This window comes from Diorhabda carinulata, chromosome 3 (genome assembly GCF_026250575.1).
Source record: "Diorhabda carinulata isolate Delta chromosome 3, icDioCari1.1, whole genome shotgun sequence".
Classification (NCBI taxonomy): domain Eukaryota; kingdom Metazoa; phylum Arthropoda; class Insecta; order Coleoptera; family Chrysomelidae; genus Diorhabda; species Diorhabda carinulata.
Window position 1 is genome coordinate 1,362,840 of NC_079462.1, and position 9,030 is coordinate 1,371,869.

A 9,030-nucleotide genomic window follows, 5' to 3' on the forward strand; every position below is an offset into this window, starting at 1 on the left:
TTTCAAGATAATTGTTTTTAAAAATGACATATTTTGAAAAAAAAATTTCTTCAATATGATCAATACAAGCGGAGATAATGAAAGTCAAAGTGACAGGATACTACCGGGAATTACGTAGCCGCCATTTTGAATTTTCGAAATTTTCAAATATCAACTTCTTTAGAAACATTTCCTCTATATTTCCACGAAAAATAAATTTGATTTAATAAGTTTTACTATAATTTCCACATGTATAAACATTTTTTTTTTATTTTCAAAAAATTAACGTTGAATTTTTTTTTGGAAATCTAGTTTAATCAAGTGTTATAGAATTTCAAGAACCAAACATTTTGAAAAAAAAATTTCATTGATACGATCATTAAAAGTCCAGATAACGAAAGTCAAAGTGACAGGATACTACCGGGAATTACGTAGCCGCCATTTTGAATTTTCAAAATTTTCAAACATCAACTTTTTAAGAAACATTTCCTCTATATTTCCACGAAAAATCAATTTGATTTAATAAGTTTTACTATAATTTCCACATGTATAAACAATTTTTTTTAATTTTCAAAAAATTAACGTTGAAATTTTTTTTTGGAAATCTAGTTTTATCAAGTATTATAGAACTTCAAAAACCAAACATTTTGAAAAAAAAATTTCGTTGATACGATCATTAAAAGCCCAGATAACGAAGGTCAAAGTGACAGGATACTATCGGGAATGACGTAGCCGCCATTTTGAATTTTCAAAATTTTCAAACATCAACTTTTTAAGAAACATTTCCTCTATATTTCCACGAAAAATCAATTTGATTTAATAAGTTTTACTATAATTTACGCATGTATAAACAATTTTTTTTTAATTTTCAAAAAATTAACCTTGAATTTTTTTTGGAAATCTAGTTTTGTCAAGTGATATAGACCTTCAAGAACCAAACATTTTGAAAAAAAAATTTCGTTGATACGATCATTAAAAGTCCAGATAACGAAAGTCAAAGTGACAGGATACTACCGGGAATTACGTAGCCGCCATTTTGAATTTTCAAAATTTTCAAACATCAACTTTTTAAGAAACATTTCCTCTATATTTCCACGAAAAATCAATTTGATTTAATAAGTTTTACTATAATTTACGCATGTATAAACAATTTTTTTTTAATTTTCAAAAAATTAACCTTGAATTTTTTTTGGAAATCTAGTTTTGTCAAGTGATATAGACCTTCAAGAACCTAACATTTTGAAAAAAAAATTTCGTTGATACGATCATTAAAAGCCCAGATAACGAAAGTCAAAGTGACAGGATACTACCGGGAATTACGTAGCCGCCATTTTGAATTTTCGAAATTTTCAAACATCAACTTCTTTAGAAACATTTCCTCTATATTTCCACGAAAAATCAATTTGGTTTAATAAGTTTTACTATAATTTCCACATGTATAAACAATTTTTTTTAATTTTCAAAAAATTAACGTTGAAATTTTTTTTTGGAAATCTAGTTTTATCACGTATTATAGAACTTCAAAAACCAAACATTTTGAAAAAAAAATTTCGTTGATACGATCATTAAAAGTCCAGATAACGAAAGTCAAAGTGACAGGATATTACCGGGAATTACGTAGCCGCCATTTTGAATTTTCGAAATTTTCAAACATCAACTTCTTAAGAAACATTTTCTCTATATTTCCACGAAAAATCAATTTGATTTAGTCAGTTATACCATATTTCCCATATAAATAAACAATTTTCAAATTTTCATATTCATTTTTGAAAAAATCGAAGCCGAAACATTTAAAAAAAAAACTGAGTCCATCACGTTATAGAGCGTAAAATTCCCTTCAATTTTGATGCTTACAATTTTCTTGTACGATCAAAAATAAAAGAGAAATCAGCATTAAAGCCGTAAATGTCAATTGTCATAAAATTTTTTTTTAATTATAGAGATAATATCCAGTAGTAATTTTTCTTAATTAACATCACAAAGCAAGTAACAAACGATAAGAAATTAGTAAACATAACGTTACACCAAAAAAAAAGAAGAAGAAATCGTTCCTAAAACTATTAAAGTAAGAAGAAGAGCAAATATAATTAAGAATGTTGACCTTGACCCTATCGGATGAGATCACAGCTAGTACCAACTTATTTACTTACAATTATAAATATTTCTAAAAGTTCTCCCAGTAATTCAATTTAATCATGGCATAAAATTGATACACGTCATCTCAATAACGAGAATTCCATATCGGTATGTTTACATTGTTATGGTAAACCAAACATAACCTCGAAAAATAAACTGAAGCAGCGTCTGTAATTTAGCTTATGCTTGTTTATGTGTTAGCCATCGGTTCTTGGAATACCATTAAACCATCACCATCACGCAATGTTTGTTAGAATGATTAGAAAATTTGCAAAAACATCGAATAAAATAAAATTCGTAGCTACAAGTGAATATACAGTGGAAGTCAAAATTATATTTAGTCGTAAACGTGTTTCTTTTTTTATTTACAAGATCTTAGTAACAAAATCCATTACAAATACGCGGGAAGTCGGAGCAAAATTTCGACAGGACCGGACTCGTGGTTTTTTTTTCGAGCACGTCTGGAAAAATAATTTTATAAAAATTAAAAAAACAGTTTTGTTTTTGAATTTCGCGAATGGTGACAGTTGAAAATTTAATTAAAGTGAGTATACAGGGTGGACAATTAAAAACGGCCATATCTTTGGAACGGATTATGTTACAGCTTCAGAGAAAAAAAAAATTAAAACAAAAATAGCCTCTAGAAACACGTGAAAATTATTTTAGATTTTTAGGTCCACCCCTTGAAGGGTTTTTTGAAAATATAAAATTAAAAAATCAATTTTTTTCAAAATTTACCCAATTAAGTGGTACTTTATATACGATAATCGAATTCTTTACCAAATTCTGCGTATTTTCGATATCATAAGTTTTAGTTTATCTCTTCCGATAAGTAGTGGGGGAGAGTGGGAACTTTGTTATAAAAAAATGCCTGTAAGTCCGGTTCTGTTCAACCGATTTTTCTAAACTTTATTTCATTTGAAAGAGCTTTTGTTCAATTATACGAAATATATAAATTATAACCATTTTAATTAATAATGTGAATGCTAGAGGGCGTTGTTTCATATATTTAAAATAATATGATTTATGTCGACTAATTTAAATAGCATCTTTAAAATTTGATTAGATCTTTTGAAAGTGAACTGAATAAACATAAAAATAGCGAAAACCGCATGTCGATATCTTTTTTCTGTTCCGAGATATCTTAAAAAAAGTTCAGGGTAACTTTATCGTTTTTATTACCCACCCTGTACGTCGGTTAATGATGAAATACGTTTGGAAGTATATAAAACGGCCATCTTATAATAATAACCTCGATCTTTTATTGACATTTCTCCAAAATGTCGTTTTTCTATGTGGGGAACTTATTCGTTTACCCTCGTAAAATAGAAAAAAAAATAGTTCATAAGTTTAGAATTGAGAAACTCATCATCAATTAGACTTCTTGGAATTTTTAATGGGCATTTTGATAAAAAGCACGTACAACGTTTCCTTTCATTTCAAGTCCCATTGTCTTCGATTTTTTTTTGCTTAAACCCATGGGATAATTAAAAATGTATCTCGTGTATTTTTTTGCGTTTCCTTTTTTACGTTATATACGCGGGTATTAATAAATTACAATAAATTGATTTAAATCGTGAAGCCGGTCCTGTTCCAATTTGTTATCGAACCTACAGTTCGACTGATGCATTTTTGTTTAGTTAATCTAGAAATTTCGAGAATCTGATGGATCTAGATGTGATTAGTGATACAAAAATTAGAAGAAATTTTCAGTCAATTATTTTTATAATTATTAATGGAAGTTCCCTCGTAATAGTAGATGGTGTGTCGTGATATGAATAATTAGAATTCTGCGAATAAGAAGAAGAAAAAACAATAGATGTGAGGTGTTTAACCTGAGTATATGTATATTGAATTATTTAAAAAGTTATGGTACGAGGAAATTCGGATTTCCGGTTAATTGATTAAGTTTTTTTGAAATATTGAATAAACGGTTGAACTTGGGAAAAAAAAGTTCGGATGAAAGTTGTAGATCTTTCGATTTTACACAAAAATGGTTCTATAAATATTTTCGTTATTATTAATATTTACAAAGTTAGGGTGATTTAAGTGTAAGGGATGATAATTATAGCTTTAAAATCGCTTATATTGAGTTTTCTTTACTTTTTAATATTTTTCAATTTTTTAGGGGTTCTTAAGATGTAACTAGCAATAAATAGTTTTGAAAAAATGTACTTAAAAATGGTCCTTTAGGGTTGAAATCGTCAAAATTTTGAAGAAAAAACGATTTTTTCGGGGTTTTTTCGATTTTTAAAAAGTTGCGTTCGGTTCTCGAAGTCACAAACTCGAATTATTCATAAGCCCGACATCCTAAACAAGTCTGCAATAAATCAAACCTGCAGGGTTTCAAAAACTAGTCGTTTGGGGTTGAAATCGTCAAAATTTTGAAGAAAAAATCGATTTTTTCGGGGTTTTTTCGATTTTTAAAAAGTTGCGTTCGGTTCTCGAAGTCACAAACTCGAATTATTCATAAGCCCGACATCCCAAACAAGTCTGCAATAAATCAAACCTGCAGGGTTTCAAAAACTAGTCGTTTGGGGTTGAAATCGTCAAAATTTTGAAGAAAAAAACGATTTTTTCGGGGTTTTTTCGATTTTTAAAAAGTTGCGTTCGGTTCTCGAAGTCACAAACTCGAATTATTCATAAGCCCGACATCCCAAACAAGTCTGCAATAAATCAAACCTGCAGGGTTTCAAAAACTAGTCGTTTGGGGTTGAAATCGTCAAAATTTTGAAGAAAAAAACGATTTTTTCGGGGTTTTTTCGATTTTTAAAAAGTTGCGTTCGGTTCTCGAAGTCACAAACTCGAATTATTCATAAGCCCGACATCCCAAACAAGTCTGCAATAAATCAAACCTGCAGGGTTTCAAAAACTAGTCGTTTGGGGTTGAAATCGTCAAAATTTTGAAGAAAAAAACGATTTTTTCGGGGTTTTTTCGATTTTTAAAAAGTTGCGTTCGGTTCTCGAAGTCACAAACTCGAATTATTCATAAGCCCGACATCCCAAACAAGTCTGCAATAAATCAAACCTGCAGGGTTTCAAAAACTAGTCGTTTGGGGTTGAAATCGTCAAAATTTTGAAGAAAAAAACGATTTTTTCGGGGTTTTTTCGATTTTTAAAAAGTTGCGTTCGGTTCTCGAAGTCACAAACTCGAATTATTCATAAGCCCGACATCCCAAACAAGTCTGCAATAAATCAAACCTGCAGGGTTTCAAAAACTAGTCGTTTGGGGTTGAAATCGTCAAAATTTTGAAGAAAAAAACGATTTTTTCGGGGTTTTTTCGATTTTTAAAAAGTTGCGTTCGGTTCTCGAAGTCACAAACTCGAATTATTCATAAGCCCGACATCCCAAACAAGTCTGCAATAAATCAAACCTGCAGGGTTTCAAAAACTAGTCGTTTGGGGTTGAAATCGTCAAAATTTTGAAGAAAAAAACGATTTTTTCGGGGTTTTTTCGATTTTTAAAAAGTTGCGTTCGGTTCTCGAAGTCACAAACTCGAATTATTCATAAGCCCGACATCCCAAACAAGTCTGCAATAAATCAAACCTGCAGGGTTTCAAAAACTAGTCGTTTGGGGTTGAAATCGTCAAAATTTTGAAGAAAAAAACGATTTTTTCGGGGTTTTTTCGATTTTTAAAAAGTTGCGTTCGGTTCTCGAAGTCACAAACTCGAATTATTCATAAGCCCGACATCCCAAACAAGTCTGCAATAAATCAAACCTGCAGGGTTTCAAAAACTAGTCGTTTGGGGTTGAAATCGTCAAAATTTTGAAGAAAAAAACGATTTTTTCGGGGTTTTTTCGATTTTTAAAAAGTTGCGTTCGGTTCTCGAAGTCACAAACTCGAATTATTCATAAGCCCGACATCCCAAACAAGTCTGCAATAAATCAAACCTGCAGGGTTTCAAAAACTAGTCGTTTGGGGTTGAAATCGTCAAAATTTTGAAGAAAAAAACGATTTTTTCGGGGTTTTTTCGATTTTTAAAAAGTTGCGTTCGGTTCTCGAAGTCACAAACTCGAATTATTCATAAGCCCGACATCCCAAACAAGTCTGCAATAAATCAAACCTGCAGGGTTTCAAAAACTAGTCATTTGGGGTTAAAATCGGCTGAAAAAAACGATTTTTTCTACATACACCCCCATTTTGACGTAACCAGTTCTATTCTATAATATCACAAACCCGGTATAATTAAATTTTCCCATAGAAAAAATTGCTACCATCACTAAATAAATTTTTGAAGAAACAATTATTCAAAGACGTCTGCATTTGCTTCTAACCAACTATTGTATGTTCGATTCGCGATTTCATCGAATATTTTCTAACGATTCAAGTTTAAACTGGTTAAATCTAGTTAACATACAAGATTTTTAGAACGTACTTAGTTAATAGAATATTCTAAGAATCAATCAAGTAACGAACACGTAAACTTCAATTTTATTTTTATAACGATAATTACTGTAGTGGGATTTACCCAATGATTACTTTTTCATTTTTTCATCGAACGACATGCAATTAATAACGATTCTATTCAAATTTATTTTTATATAAGTTCTACATCACACTGTATATATACATAAACTTCCAACTAAAAATAACATTAAAAACATTCAAATTCATCCCTTATTAATATTTAAGAAAAATATTTATTAAAACCACTACTAAACTTCAAGTATAAATGTATCACCCTGTATGCATTATTCCAAATTGGGGAAATTTAATGCACTGATGATATAATTGAACCTTGAGTGTAGTGGTGATTCTTGGAAATGATTATCTACCTCGTATTTCACTGAACAATACTGCAATTATAAACTTCCTGGTAAATACGTTAAATTTTGTTGTTTCGCTTCGGTTCCAAAACGGATCTTACATCAATTAATCATTTCATTCTCGAAAATATTATAAACGATCGGGTAGGTTCGGCTATTTACGTATCAGCGTTGAAATGTAAATTTTATGCTATTTAAGATGCTTATTACCAAAAAAATTCAACTTTATTTTATATATTTATAGAAACAGGATTCGTATTTCGTTGTTTTTATCATATTTTAAACAATAAAACAAACAAAAATGAATGTGCTTCCCGAACACGTTTTACACGATCGGTTTACTTCGGTTATTTACGTACACGGTTTTCAATTGTAAAATATGAACACGTTTTACACGATCGGTTTATTTCGGTTATTTACGGACACGGTTCTCAATTGTAAAATATTTATAAGAGAAAAATATTGAATTCAAATATATACACATAGTTTTTTGTCTATATTGTAAACAATGAACAAATATTAAAAAGCGACCCGACAAGTAGAACGCCATTTTAGTTATCTGATCTTTTTATGAAATTAGAGGTGGGTGATAAATGTTAACTATTAAACCGTTATTTCCGAAACATTATACAGATAAAGTATTGATAAATAGTAAAACACAAGAAAAATATAATTATATACTACTGAAAATCATAAGACCAATTTTCATTTTTCTCTACTTTAATCATTATAGTGATTTTTCTTAGTCTAGTTACGTTGTTGTATAAATTGCGTCATCATCTATTATTTATCAATCATAGAAGAAATATAATGTGCTAGCACTAGTACTTGCAACTATAATGTCAATACTATTTCATTTATTTTTTAAAATAAATCGTCATAAGCAGTTCCGCAATAACAGTTATAAAGTAACGCCGGTCTCTAATTCGTAACATCGTTACAAGTTGACATCATCACTTTTTATGAATGAGTCAGATTATTTTTATATTATGATATTCATTTGGTTATTACTACGAAAAGATAAAATATCTATATTGTATTGTAAATAATATAAACTCAAAATAATCTAATAAATATTATAAATGCTGTAACGACAATCAATCCTAATCAAATTTTATCCTTATTTCCTGTTATTGTTACTTTATAATTAAACAAGTAGAGGTAATCGGGATATTTTGGAATGATTTTTGAATTAAGAAGTAAAGAAAAAACATTTTGATAAGTTATTTTTTAGCAATACAGTGACTGTGCACCAACCTCAAAAATTTATAATACGTGTTTCATGCTAGGTAGATAAAAAAGAAGAAGAGATGACGTGACTAAAAAATGGTAACCATCTTTTAATGAACGAAATTTCTAAAACATTTAGTGAATAAAATCTAGTGATAAATAAAAAAATAATGAAACAAACTACATAAAAAAAATTATATTTGGTTAGGAATTGATTTTACCACAACAAATTTTGTCGTCGACTACAGTATTTCTGATTATGTTTGGAGTAGAGGTAAGCTTGGCAACAAAGCATGAACTAATTTCGGTTTGTTACCAGATTACGTGAATTATGGTTATAAAGGTGATCATAATTAATATTTATATAATTACGAGTGAACTAATAAATATTTAAATAACAAAAATGACGTTATGTATACTAATCATGATAAATTACCAAAATATTCATTCGATTCTGCGTGAATCTAGTAAACACTAACCTAACCTAATAAAACCTGTCCTGATTTCCAATAGTTATAATAAGTTACAGCGTTGCCGGTTTTATTTTATTAAAGTAATAGTTAATCAATTTGAGAGAACACGTATTGGAGTTGAAGATGTATGTAATTGCCTTTTTTATAAAAATAATCGTGTGTGGTGAGTCGTACAAACATATTGGTACAACCAAAAAAGCGTCACGTACCCGAAGAATGTCGATAACGAATAAATACAAATAAAAAGAGGCGGGCGACTAGAGCTGGTTTCATCTACCGACTACACGAGAAAAAAGAACAAAATCGATACCAGATAACAAAACACAGACACATAACAAATGATTTCATCGAAAAAAAATTTTTTAAAACGGATTTTTTTTACCATATTATCCTTACGGGGTATTTTGAGTCATAACAGCCAAAATAATAGATTTACGTAAAAA